At 39.1% G+C, this 13,592-nt stretch overlaps 1 long non-coding RNA gene across 1 annotated transcript; it reads left to right on the top strand.

Moving 5' to 3' along the window:
* Positions 1 to 5,247: 5,247 nt before the first annotated feature.
* On the top strand, positions 5,248 to 9,330 carry LOC131192556 (uncharacterized). Its single transcript, XR_009153750.1, has 3 exons — positions 5,248 to 5,712; positions 7,328 to 7,432; positions 8,819 to 9,330. It is a non-coding gene; the product is annotated as an uncharacterized LOC131192556 (long non-coding RNA).
* Positions 9,331 to 13,592: the final 4,262 nt, after the last annotated feature.

Below are 13,592 nucleotides of genomic sequence, written 5' to 3'. Positions count from 1 at the left end.
CAGCCAGAGGACAATGTCATTTCCCACACAAAGAAGGCCACTTTTCTCACACTTTCTCAGTGTCACCAGCTGACAAGAAAAGCATTTGTACAACCACAACTGGCAATTATTTTGAAAAATGGCTGTCCTGCAGGTTTAACTATGTGCTGGGGCTTGATTCTCTTTCATTTGCTGCCTCTCCCAGAATGCAGATCAGCTGCCCAAGCAAGGTGATTGGAATGAAGGGCTGTTTACTAGCTCAGTGTCGGCGAAACCATCCCGTAAAGAATGTTGCTGGCTCCTCTTCCGTATTCCTGTGATCACACACAAGCTGGCCATTGCACATGCAGAGGCGGCAGAACCCAGAAGAGCGGCGTTCTGGCACACATGTGCAGGCCAGCAACCGACCTTCTGGGTTGACGTTGCATGCATGCGCGAGGGCCAGCTGTTCATCGAGCATGCTTCCAGGCTGATACCTGGATGTTTGGGTGCCAGCGTGTGCATGCATAATGGACCACTGCTCTTCCGGGTATCACTACTCCCGCATGTGCGAAGGCCAGCAGGGCTGCACATACCTCGCAGGATGGTTTCGCATGCCACTTCCGGCATGCAGGCTGGCATGCGGGAACATCAAAGGTTTGCCATCATGGTTCTAGCCAGTCCTCAGGCCTAGATCAAGCAAACTACAGGTAGATGTAGAAAGTCAGTTATGCAAGCTGATTCTAAAACAACTGTGTGTGTTAGACTTATAACAGACTTATAGCTGTTATTTGTTCTGCTATTGTACCATGCACGGTTAGGGGCTGTGCTGTGAAGCAGTAGAAAAAGAGAAAAATCTCTCTCGTACATTTCATCTTGCAGCTCCCCATCACTGCTGAGCAATTCAGGCAGATTCAGGCCCCTGAGCTGAGGATTAATAATTAATAAAGAAAAGGCACCTATTGATCCTGTGGTTCACCTGATAGGTCTATCAATAAGATAGACAACCAAACACATGATTGTATCCATGACTATCATGGCATTTTTGCTGCTCGCAGGTCAAAATAGAGCTTTAACATCAGAACATTTAAGGATGATTTTAAGCAGCCCGAGGTATGGGTTGGGCACAAAGTGAAAGCAAATGTCTTATGTATATAGCAAAAGAAGCAGGGGGAGGAGGGGTGGCGGCACATCAGTATCATGGAAAGGCTCAAATACGGCCAGATCAATGACTCCTTCTACCATGTTTTTCTAGTTCTTCAAGGTATACATTTGGGTCTATTTCCATAGTGGTGCCCCCCACCAAAAAAAAAGAAAAGAAAAAGGAAAGCTTCCACTTGTTTAACAATATGATTCCAGTTACTTCTCATTAAGGGTGTGCGAAACTTACCGATTCAGGAGCAGACTGTGCTGAATCTCCTCCTGATCTCACTCTGGGTATCTCCTGTGACAGAATGTCCAAGGTTATAAAATTTGTTCTTGTCATGTTGACCCAAGTTGCATGAATCACACACATAAGCAGAGACAGGGAGTCTAAAAGAAGTTGTTATTAGAAATTTAGCTGTTGTTTGGGGGAGAGGTGAAAGACAAAGACTGACAAGAACATGGAAGTACTGTCCATCACAGGAGAAGTTATGATACATCTAGGTGACAGAAAACAGTGGAGTTCAAAAGTCACTTCAAAGACTTCTGAAGAGACATTTGATGGTTGGGATTCCAGGGGAAGAGGCAGTGAGAGGGAGGGTGAGTTATGAGCTTAAGATCCCAGAGAGAAGGAAAGAAGAGAGCAGAGAATAAATATATAAAGATAAAGCAGCTGGCAACTCTTTGTCTCTACAATGTTATCTATAAGTCAACTCTTTAATGTTACAAGAAGGAATTACCTGGGACAGGGAGGAGGAAGGGAATTGTTTAAAACCTGTCTAGCTATCTGAAAGTTAAAATAACTCTCCACACAAGGAGGAAGGAAATAAATATAAACAAAATAAGATCTGTTAATGAGGGAGAAAATGAAAGGAAAAACTTAGAGATAAGCAGCTAAGGAATTACAATAGCAACATATTTATACTGCTCCATAGTGCTTTACAGCACTCTCTGAGCTGTTTTCAGAGTCAGCAAATTGCTCCCATCAGTCTGGGTCCTCATTTTACTAACCTCAGAAGGATGGAAGCTGAGTCAACCTTGAGCCGGTCAGGATCGAACTCCTGGCTGTGGGCATAGTTAGCCTGCAATACTGCATTCTAATCACTATGCCCCCAGGACTCATAATATTTAAGAAAAAGCAGAATTGGAAAAATAACAGGAGCAATAGTAAAATAAAGAGAATTTTGAAATATAAATTCACTATAAACAACACTTCTAGCAATTCCAAACAACTTAAGACATCTATTTAATTTGTAAATAGCCTGTTAATAAAAATAGTTGTTTCACTGGTTGAATTGCACACATAGCCTGTTTTTTTGCCATTCTAAAATGTCTGGAATAGTGTGCAGAGGAAGAACCAGATATTCCAAACTTCTCCAGAACATATACAAATAGGTTTTGTATACCCTTAATTATCATACTGGAAAATATTAGCTGACTTTAAATTCTTTAAATTCAAAGTATATGCATTATTTGCAAGGTTTACCAGAATAACATACCTCTCACAACTCTGAAATCTGCCCAATTTTGATCTAATGAGTTTGAAATAAGAAGATTCTTTTGTAAGAGTTAGAACAATCTTCCTCTTTGTTTCAAGAAATGAATTAAAATGAATGGAACCTTGATTTTAGGGTTTTTTTTCCCTTGAAATCTTTAATTTTTGGGACTTGTTTCATATTTTGCAACTGGTTTTATTGGGCAAAGGGAACAAGACTTCTCAATTCCATGTATTTCCAACTTTTCTGCAGCTACTTCTCACCCAGTTCTGGAGCTCCCAGCTGTCTTTGGCATAGCCTTTTCAGCATTCATCATTGGCATCTCTCTCACTGGTGCCTATGGTTCATTCATTCTCAGACGCGTATGTAGAAGGACAGTTTTCAATGCTATTGCTAACATTATTCCATGTTCCTTCTGGCTGCTGCCAAAGTCTTCGGCAAAAATTATCACAGTAGATCAGATGAAGGGCCTATTAGTTCAACCTGATGTTTCCCAGAATGGTCAACCAGAGGACAATGAAGGCCCATTAAGGGTCAACCCTTGCATCCGTTGCAGGGTTAAGTTCACTATTGCATCCGAACCCCTCTGATGGGAACTTCCAGACAATAACTTTTATGAGCTGAATAGTATTATAAATATAGGAGACCCATTGCCTAGTTTTTCCACATAATTTTATACAATTCTATTATTTCTTTACTATTACTAGTGTTGAAAAGCCAAAAGATAAACATTTTCCCTATAGAAATAGCTCCAGCTCTTGAAAACTTTTTTGGTGATGTATTTATCAGAACTTTGACAGTAGTCTAAATGTAATCGCATTCTAATTTATAGAAACAAATAAATGAATCCCAATATAGATTTCATATTTTTTTATGGTTACTGCATATGAATTAATGTTTCAAGCTCTTTAGAATTGACCTGACAGACTAGGAAAGGTGTCCTGGAATTACAACAGTCCTGATTATGAAGCTGCAACTTTTGTCTCCTGGTTTATCCTCAATATCAATCTACACAAATTCCTCAAGAAGCTCTAATGAGACATATTTTCAAATATATAAAAATTGTAAAATGTTGTTAAACTATTTATCGAAAATTAAGTAGAAACCCAATATAATCCAATAACAGTTTTACTGTAATGTAGAAAAAGATACTTTATTAGACCAGACAGATTAAATGCTTATCAATGCTAAACAATAAAATATTATTGACAATTACAGTAATGTCATTAAAGGATTAAGGAATGCTTCATAGGTAATTATTCCCATGCATAGCAACCTAAAACCACTCTAAGACATTCAAGATAAAATTGAGATTGAGTGTGGTTTGTTCTCTCACTTTCTAGGGTTTTATCTATTTATTTCAGTTGTAACTGATTTTTGATTGCTAGGAATATTTTAGCTGTTGTGGTGGTTTATGCCACCCGAAGTCACATGTTTGTGAGATGGTTTATGCAAATAGTCCTCGATTTATGACTGCAATGGAGCCTGCCATTATGGTCATAGATGGTACTGGTTGTTAAGAAAGGCATTGTGATCCCCTCTCTTAGCTACCACAATTTCTCATCTCCCTATTTTGGTCATTAAGTGACTGTGAATGTTGTTAAACAGAGCATAGGATGTTTATGTATCACCCCATAGTGTTTTACAGCACTTACCAGGCAGATTACAATGTCAGCATACTGCCCCCAATAATCTGAGTCCTCATTTTACAAACCGTGGAAGGATGGAAGATCTTGAGCATGTCAGGATAGAACTCCTGATTGTGGGCCGGTTAGCCTGCATTCACTTTGCCACCAAGGCTCATTGTTATCTCCTGTAATAACTATTTGCCTTCCTGAAAAATATAACTTCAGTCACAAATTGCTGTTCAACATCTTTCTTTTAATGCATTGAAGTAATGGTTACTGTTAGTCTTGATATTATTAGCAATAAGCTTTTGAAAAATCATTTTCAGGAACTGTTACTTTCTTGTACGATCCTCCTCCTCCTTTTCCTCCCACTCACTGCCACCTCCCCCTATAAATTTGTGTCCATTTTTGTAATCCTTGTTTTGACAAACATCTACTTTTTTTTTTTTTTAAAAGCCTTTTTTCCCTAAAAAGATTCCTTAACTGTGCTTGATACCTAGGCTCTACTGACCTCACTGGGACTATATATAAGAATATAGTAATAATCAAATCGGTGCATTGGTGAAGGTGTTGGTCTAGAAACCAGGTTGCTGTGACTACTAGTCCTTCCTTAGGCATAAAAGCCAGTGGGGTGACTTTGGGCCAGTCATTCTCTCAGCCCAAACCACCTCATAGGACTGTTGTAGGGAAAATTGAAGGTGGGAGGATTATGTATGCTGCTTCAAATTGTACTAAATAAACGTGGGATATAAATGTGGTAATTTTAGCTGAATTGCCCTTATCATGGATTTGAATTCCCCTCCCACCCCCTTCTGGAAAGATCTGATCCACTTAAATTTCCCATCACTTTGTCTTTCTTATATTGGCTGTACAATTATTGTTCATGATTCTTTAAGAAAGCCCGAGATTGTACACAGAAAGGCGGGGGGGGGGGACTGGAAAGAAACCAAATTATGTACTTAGGCTTAGGTATAGTAAGAGTAATGAATTAAGGTGTTAAAATGGAAAACAAATGATTGCTGTTTTATTAATGGAAAGATCATAGAAAAGGAACATGGCATTTAGGTGAGGATCTATAGTTAAAATTACTCAGCCTTGTGGTTCTGCCACATTTTATATTTACTCATCTAAGAAATGTACTATAGAATGTTAGTTTATAATAAGCAGACAATATGTCATAACGCTTTCTGTGCATCAATGTAATTTTCAAATCCAGTTCTCACCATGAAGAAAAGACAACTAAAATGACACAAAGTAGAGGTCAGACAGTGGAATTAAATCTACGGGATAGTGAAATCCATGGCCCTTTTCTTTCTTCCAAATTTTTAGCAGATACTGCATATCCTTTTCCCAGGATATTCCTGGCCTTTTTTTGCCCAGGAAACAAAGCTGGTTCTAAAAATTAAAAGTTTCATATGTTACCATTGTCCTTGAATTCTTAGGTAAGATGGCTGCCAGAAAGAAGGCCCAGCTTGCAAATGAGAAAGGTAAGATAATCAGCCTTGGTAATTGTATTTATTGGTACTTGATTCCTAGTTTCAATAAATTATTGAGTTCTGCATGTGAAGAAAGCCAACCTAATCAGTTTTATTGGCTTTATATTTCCCTGGAGTGTTTTCCCTGAAGTATTATGGGAGTTATAATTCAGCAAGGATGCACCAATCCCTAGCTTCTCTCCCCTCACACAAACTACAGTCTTGTTCACTCTTCCATGGGAATCCCTAGTTTGGCTTGAACACCCTAAAATGCAGTTTTCGCTACCCAAGTGCTCTTCAAATATTTCAGTAAATTACTTGGTGCAAAAGCTCCTGAGCCAAATCAGGACTGTTGCACATTTCAGCTAGTTTTGTTTGACCTCATATCAGGGGTGAAATGCTCCCGGTTCGGACCGGCTCGTGCAATCTGGTAGCAATGGTAGCTACTGGTTCAGAGGACTGGTAGCAAAAATCCCTGCCCCCCCCCCACCTCTGCTGAGCCGCACCATCAGCGGAAGGTTTTTTGTTTTTTGTTTACTTTTAAAAACAGGTTTTCTTCAGCCGAAACATGCCTTTAAAAGTAAAAGAAAAACCTCTGATGATTGTGGAGCTGAGCAGAGATCATCAAAACCGTTTAAAATTTTTTTTAAAAAGAACCCTCTTCAGCTGAAGGGGGGAAAAAAAGGGAAAAAAAGAGGTTTTAAAAGCCTCTTCTGGCGATCCCAGAGGAGTTTCCTGATCCTCACAGGCTTTTAAACTCACTTTTTAACAGCCCCCACTTACAAGAGCCCCCACCCACGCCCAGCCAATTCCCCCTCCTCACTTACCTATAATTACTGTTCCTTTCTGGCTGGCAATGGCATGCTTTCTTCAGCTACTGATTACAGTTTGCTTTGACTTCCTGCTTTGCTGAATGAGGAACTTTGGGAGTTGAAGTCCACAACTAAGTTACTAAAGTTGGAGACCCCTGATCTAAAAAAATAAATAAAAAAAATAAAATAAAATATTTGTGCAGCTTTGTGAGATTTGGTGTATTTCTGTAATGTTTCACTCTAACTACACAAACACAAAATCTCAACACAATCTCAACACAAAAGCTGTATGTGGCATTGTGTGTGTGTGTGTGTGTGTGTGTCAGTTGTGTTGTGTGTGTGTAAAGTGTGAAAGTGTGAGGTTCCTGCTTGTTGCAGGGGACATTTTGGGTGAAGTGCAGCTGCTTTTACATTGTGTGTGAGTCAGTTGTGTTGTATTGTGTGTGTGTAAAGTGTGAAAGTTGGTTTTTGGTACCTCTTATTGTTTTGTATACCTTATTTATTATTTTTATTATTTATTGTTATTGGCCACGCCCACCCAGTCATCTGACCACCAAGCCACGCCCACCAATTAAGCCACACCCACAGAACCGGTAGGGAAAATTTTTAGATTTCACCCCTGCCTCATATGTAACAGTAAGAAGCCGGAGTTACACATAGATGCTCATAAATAAACTCAGAACAAATAGTAGAAGGCAAGTTTTCCCATTTGTGGAAGAGGCAATAATCCTATATTGAAAGCAAGCAAGCAGAAGGGGTTGCTGGAGAAAGAAGAAGAATCACACGTTTATATTTTATTGCATTTCACCTACCAGCTCCTGAAGAAACAGCTGCTGCCACTACTCTGGATATTTCCCCAGCTTTGAATGCAAGCAGCCCTGGAGATAATCCCCTGCCCTAGAAGCCTCTCCTGAACACAGGTAGCTGAATTTGTGAAAATTTGTGTGAAAATATGACTGGGATTCAACGGTGACAAAAGCAATGAAGGCCAACTCTGTCGTCAGATGATATATATGTAGAACTGTCTTTAATTTTCAATGAAATATTATTTATTCCATAGATTTGGTTGAGAATGAAGAACTCTAGAGCAAGTGTTATATTGACAATGACGTAACTCAAAAGTGACTGGTCCTGTAGCCATCTACTTTTCACTGCCTGAAACTTTATTTTTTAAAAATTGGGTGAGCGCCCTAACAATCTAGTATTTCCAAACTGTATGGCATACTAGGTTCAATTTCCTGTGCCACTGAACTAAAATGGGCAGCCCTGTACAAGACCAAACATGCACTAACCATAGGTACAATCCCTTTAATCTGAGCAGAATTGAAACTGCTAAGACATATTGTATGTTGTATTTGTGACTGCTTTATAGTATAGCTCTCAAATATAGTGAACATAGGCTGTTGGTTTGAGCTCTGAGCTTGGGAATTTGGTTGCATATGTTCCATCCCTATTCGAGGAGACATTGTCAGTGTCTCCTCGAATGGTGACAAAATGTTTGCAACCAAATTGCCAAGCTCACAGCTCAAACCAAGCTACTAATATTCAAACACAGTTCATAGTGAATATAGCTGGTGAATATAGAGCCGCTTGTGCTATAAGCATTGTTTCCACCTATTGCAAAATGCAGTCATACCACAGACTGTGAAAGATTATGGCTAAAGAAATGGTGGGAAGTAAAGTTGATAGGATGTTAACCTGCAAACCAGCCACCTCACCCATTACAGTTGGTCCTCAATTTACAACAGTTCATTTAGTGACCGTTCAAAGTTACAACACTGAAAATAGTGACTTATGATCGTTGACACTTATGACCGTTGCAGCATCCTCATGGTCATTTGATCAAAATTCAGACACTTTGCAACTGGTTCATACTTATGACAGTTGCAATGTCCTAGGATCATGTGATCCCCTTTTGCGACCTTCTGACAAGCAAAGTCAATGGGGAATCCAGATTCATTTAACAACTGTGTTACTAACTTAACAAATGCAATGATTCATTTAACAAATGTGGCAAGAAAAGTCGCAAAATGGGGCCAATTCACTTAACAAATGTCTCACTTAGCAAACTTTGGGCTCAATTGTGGTTGTGACTTGAGGACTACCTGTATGGAAAGAGACAGAAAGGAGCTGCATAGTAGCTGTAAAATTTATCCTGGTGAGTTATATAAAATTGTTGCTTTTGTATTACTGGGCTAAAAGACATGCAAAAACAAAAAACTGCATAGAAGAATGTGAGAATTGTAACAGGGTGGTTAGACGTACAGAAACCATTTTTCTATCCACTTTTTTTTTTATCTTAACAGATTCTGGGATGAATTTGCAAGCTTCTATAAACCTACTAGCCATCTCCTTCTATTACAAATGGAAGCTTCAGTATCTTTTTACTGTCCCTGAATTGCTGCTTTATGGTCCAGCTTCAATAAGTAAATGAGGAGCAGGAAGATTTTTTATTATGGAACAAGATGGAAGACTAGAAAGACTGTGAAAGCTGCCTCTTTGTTGAAGTGTGCGTCCTCTCTCTTACTGGGCCATCAACAAAGGGAACTATCCTGCTTAAGTCTGTGCTGAAATATCTACATTCCTCTACTGTGTCAGATGTGCTGTTGTTGTTATATTTGGGAAAGTTGTCAATTAAACACACTGGGAGAAAAGATAGATTAATAATTCTATTTTCTAATTCTAATAATAGGAACATTTAATAATTCCTACTGAGTGTTATCTGGCTATGTTTTCTCGTCCAATAGTGCTAATACTTTGTAACTGATATATTTACATGACATGTCCTATCCAACAAATAAACTCTTTTAGATCTTAATGTATTGATCCATTAATCAAGTGTACTAAGAAAAGGCTGAATTTCCACAATATGTTAAACTACTGCCTACCCACAATCATAGCCCAGAATCTTACACCATTTCTTTATTAAATTATAAAATATAACTATATTATATTTATATTACAAATTTATAATATACATTATAACAAAACTATATTATAAAATATAAACTAAACCAGCTTCAAAAGATTTTAAAGAAGCAAGTAGCAAAAAGATTGTCAAAACAAGGGAATTTTGTTAGTGATAACGCAAATGACATAGTTACCTATTAAAGTGCTAAGCAGACTAGCAAAAAAAAGCATTGTGACTCTTCAGCAGCAACAGTAGTCTTCATGCTTTATGCTATTATTTGGAAATGCCACTCATTTGAGCCACTATAACGTAACATATGCTTTGTTCCCAAACCCTTATTTAGTGGTCAAGTAATCAACAGAGGTACAGTAGCTGTTGACTTACAACCTCAATTGGAACCAGAACTTCCATTGCTAAGCATGGTGGTTGTTAAGTGAGTTATGATATTTTTTTGCCACAATTGTTAAGCAAATCATTTCAGTTGCTAAGTGAAGGTCACGTTTTTTAAGCAAATTGGTTTCCCCCATTGACTTTGCTTGTAGGAAGTTGGCTGGGAAGGCTGAAATAGCAATCATGTGACCCCAGGATATTTCAACCATTGTAAAATACATGTTGCTTGCCAAGCGCTCAAATTTTGAGCACATGACCAAGGTGATGCTGTGCAAGTCCTAAGTGTAAGGACCAGTTGCAAGTCTCTTTTTTCAGTGTCATTGTAACTTTGGCCACTAAATGAAGTATAAGTTGAGAAATATTTATTTATTTTAAAAAATTTATTGGCTGCCCATCTTACTATAGGGTAACTCTGGACAGCTTAGAGTTACATTTAGATTAAACAAAAAATTAAAATCAAACATTAAAATCAAAGACACATTAGAAGGGTAGGGGGAGAATGGGGGTGGCGCTGGGATCTGTTTTTACTCAGTCAACCACCTCCATTGCACTGTTCCCCCACTGGGGCCCCAAGCCGACTGGCACAGCCACATCTTTGGGCTCTTATGAAAATATAGGAGGTCAGAGCCAACCTCATGTCGAGGGGCAAGGAGCAACAGATGAGAAGGCCCTCCTCCTGGACCCCACCAGCCAGAATAATAAGGCTGACAGGACCAGCAGCATGCCTCCTCTACCAGCACTAGGCCAATCCCAGTGGGGTGAGATGGTCCCTCAAATAACCTGGACCCGTGACATGAAGAGCTTTAAAGGCGATTACCAACATATTGAATTGCACCCGAAAGCAAACTAGCAATAGCAATAGGACTTAAACTTACATACCGCTTCACAATGCTTTACAGCCTTCTTTGAATGGTTTACAGATTCAGAATATTGCCCCCAGTAATCTAGGTCCTCATTTTACCAACCTCAGAAGGATGGAAAGCTGAGTCAACCTTGAGCCTGGTGAGAATCGAACTGCCAAAGTGCTGGCAGTTGGCAGTCAGCAAAATTAGCCTGCAATGCTACATTCTAACCACTGCACCACCACAGCTCTGGTAACCAATGCAGCTGGCAGAGCAGTGGTCTTACAGGGGCCATTTTTGGGGGGCCCAAAACTACTCACACTGCCTGCACCAGCTGCAGCGTTCAAATGCTCTTCCAAGGTAGCCCCATATAGAGCACATTACAATAGTCCAGTCGTACGATGACTAGTGATTGAACGATCGAATTCAGGGAATCTTGGTCCAGGAAAGACTGCAACTGGTGCACAACACAAAGTTTTGTAAAGGCTCCCCTAGCCTTGACTGCCACCTGTTCCTCAAATAGGAGTCATAGGTCCAGGAGAACCCAGAAGTTGCGGACCAGGTCTTTCTGAGGAAGTGCCACTCCATCAAGAGTCAAATATGACAAAGTCCCAGATCCCAGAGCCCAAGGTACTCAAAGCCATTCGGTCTTGCCAGGGTTCAGTTGAAGCCTGTTGTCCCTCAACTAGGTCCCCACAGCCTCCAGGTATCCTGAAACGGTGGCCACAACATCACATGGGTCACCAAGAGGGAAATATACAATTGGGAATACCTGTTATGTTTGTTTGTTTATGTGATTATTATATATACATTATTTATATTGTACCTTTATTATTTTTACATATCACTCAAGGCGGCAAACATATCCAACACACCTTCCTTCTCCTAATTTTCCCATAACAGCCCTGTGAGGTATGTTGGGCTGAGAGGGAATGACTTGCCCAAACTTCGTTAACAGCTTCCAATTTAACCTTCATTATTGGCCCAAATTTTGAGAGAAAAGATAAAGTGGGCTCATTCTTCAATGTATACACAAACAATAACATGGCATTGTAGAAAATTTTCTGCCTAGAGCATCCCTGCTTGATGGCAGCTAATGCCTGCAGGTTCTCAACATTCATGTCACAGCAATTATCTTACTTTACATTTTCCAGAAGTTGTCAGGTATTCTGTATAAAGGACCTCATATTTCTTTTTCAGCCTAGCAGACTTTGGGATATGATGTGGGACTTTTATGACTAGTAAGAATGGTAAGATAGGCCTTCCAGTTGTGATTACAACCCACAATGTTTTCTTGAAAAACCTAAAAACTTCCCAATTTTGAAACAGGTGTAAGGCAGATGTTGACACCCCCTAGGTACATTAAGTACTTTTCCCCAATGATGAGTACTGTAGTTCAAAAAGGCCTGAGACACAAAGTTTAATAGCGTGTAAATAGCTTATTATTATTTTTTTAGTACAGGTACTTTGTACAACAATATTTGTTTTAAAATGGGAATGGGCTGGAAAGAATGGAAGATATTCTGAGTAGCAGAGAAGTAACACTGGTATGTATTTACATTAAACACATGATTTTTGGAACCATTTGGTGGGGGTGCGTATGAGAGAACAATACATTCTAATTGGAAAGCAAGCACACACTGTTACGGGCAGGCTGCTTCTGAATATTCAGCTGCTTGCTAGTGTTCAGTGGTCTAGCTGTACAGGATAGGAAAAAGTCAGTATATGAAGATAAAATGTGGGCAGGGAAGAGCACTGTGCATGGGATAGCTCCAGTATGATAGAGCACGTCATTGTCTTCACTAGCTCTTCCACTTTCAAACTGGGCTGCAGTGTGGCTCAGGCTGTAAGAAGCCTGTTATTAAACACAGCTGCCTGCAATTACTGCAGGTTCTAGTCCCACCAGGCCCAAGGTTGACTCAGCCTTCCATCCTTTATAAGGTAGGTAAAATGAGGACCCAGATTGTTGGGGGGGCAATAAGTTGACTTTGTATATAAATATACAAATAGGATGAGACTATTGCCTTACACAATGTAAGCCGCCCTGAGTCTTCGGAGAAGGGCGGGATATAAATGTAAAAAAAACAAAAAAAACATGAGAACAAGAAACACAACAAAGATATGGTGAATTTGCATTGCTAACTTCAATGCAGTGTGGCCAATTTAATTTATAGCAGCAGGCAAGCTGATCCCACTCGAAGTTTGTGCATTTCAGAAACTACCACACACATAGCAAGAATATTTTTACATACACATGGCAGAACATATTCTTCAAAACAATGGCTCCTCAGGATTCTCTAGGCAATAATTTCATAGCCAAAGAGAGAAGCTGTCTTTTTTTTTCCTCATGTCAATATCAAATCTGCTAAGCAATTTGCATAATCAAAAGCATTTGGCACCAGATTATTCACAATCCAAAACGTGATCTCTTATTGTCTATCCTGATTAAATAAAATTCTTAATCTGGACTACCATCTCAGATTATTATTATTATTCCTTCCTTTCTATCATTATTTTGCTTGAACATACATTTTTATAACCCAAAGCTCTTGCTTTATTGAAACCTGTTGCAAAGTCATTCTGATCAAGCTTAATTTTGGTACTGTTTAAAAATTCTGTCTTCACAATACAAAAGTGTGTTTGCATGTGAGGAGGAGAAATACAGAGAGGACAATGTATCCCAACAGAATAATAAACCATTTGGGGGGAAACAAATCCCACAGGGATTAGATGGCTTTCCTCATTATATTTTCTTAAGAAAATAATAAAAAAATGAATGTAACGGGGGAAAAAATCTTATGTCTTTTAACAGTAGTGTTTAACAATTTGAGGTAAAGACTAAGAAAACATTTTACAGGCATTCATAATGAGATTTTGACCTGTTACATAAAATTAATTTACAACAATACAGAACAACAAGAGCATTAACATTCTTAC

Source organism: Ahaetulla prasina, chromosome 2 (assembly GCF_028640845.1).
Source record: "Ahaetulla prasina isolate Xishuangbanna chromosome 2, ASM2864084v1, whole genome shotgun sequence".
Lineage (NCBI taxonomy): Eukaryota > Metazoa > Chordata > Lepidosauria > Squamata > Colubridae > Ahaetulla > Ahaetulla prasina.
The sequence above is the reverse complement of the archived record's forward strand: the minus strand, read 5'-3'. Positions and strand labels throughout refer to the sequence as shown.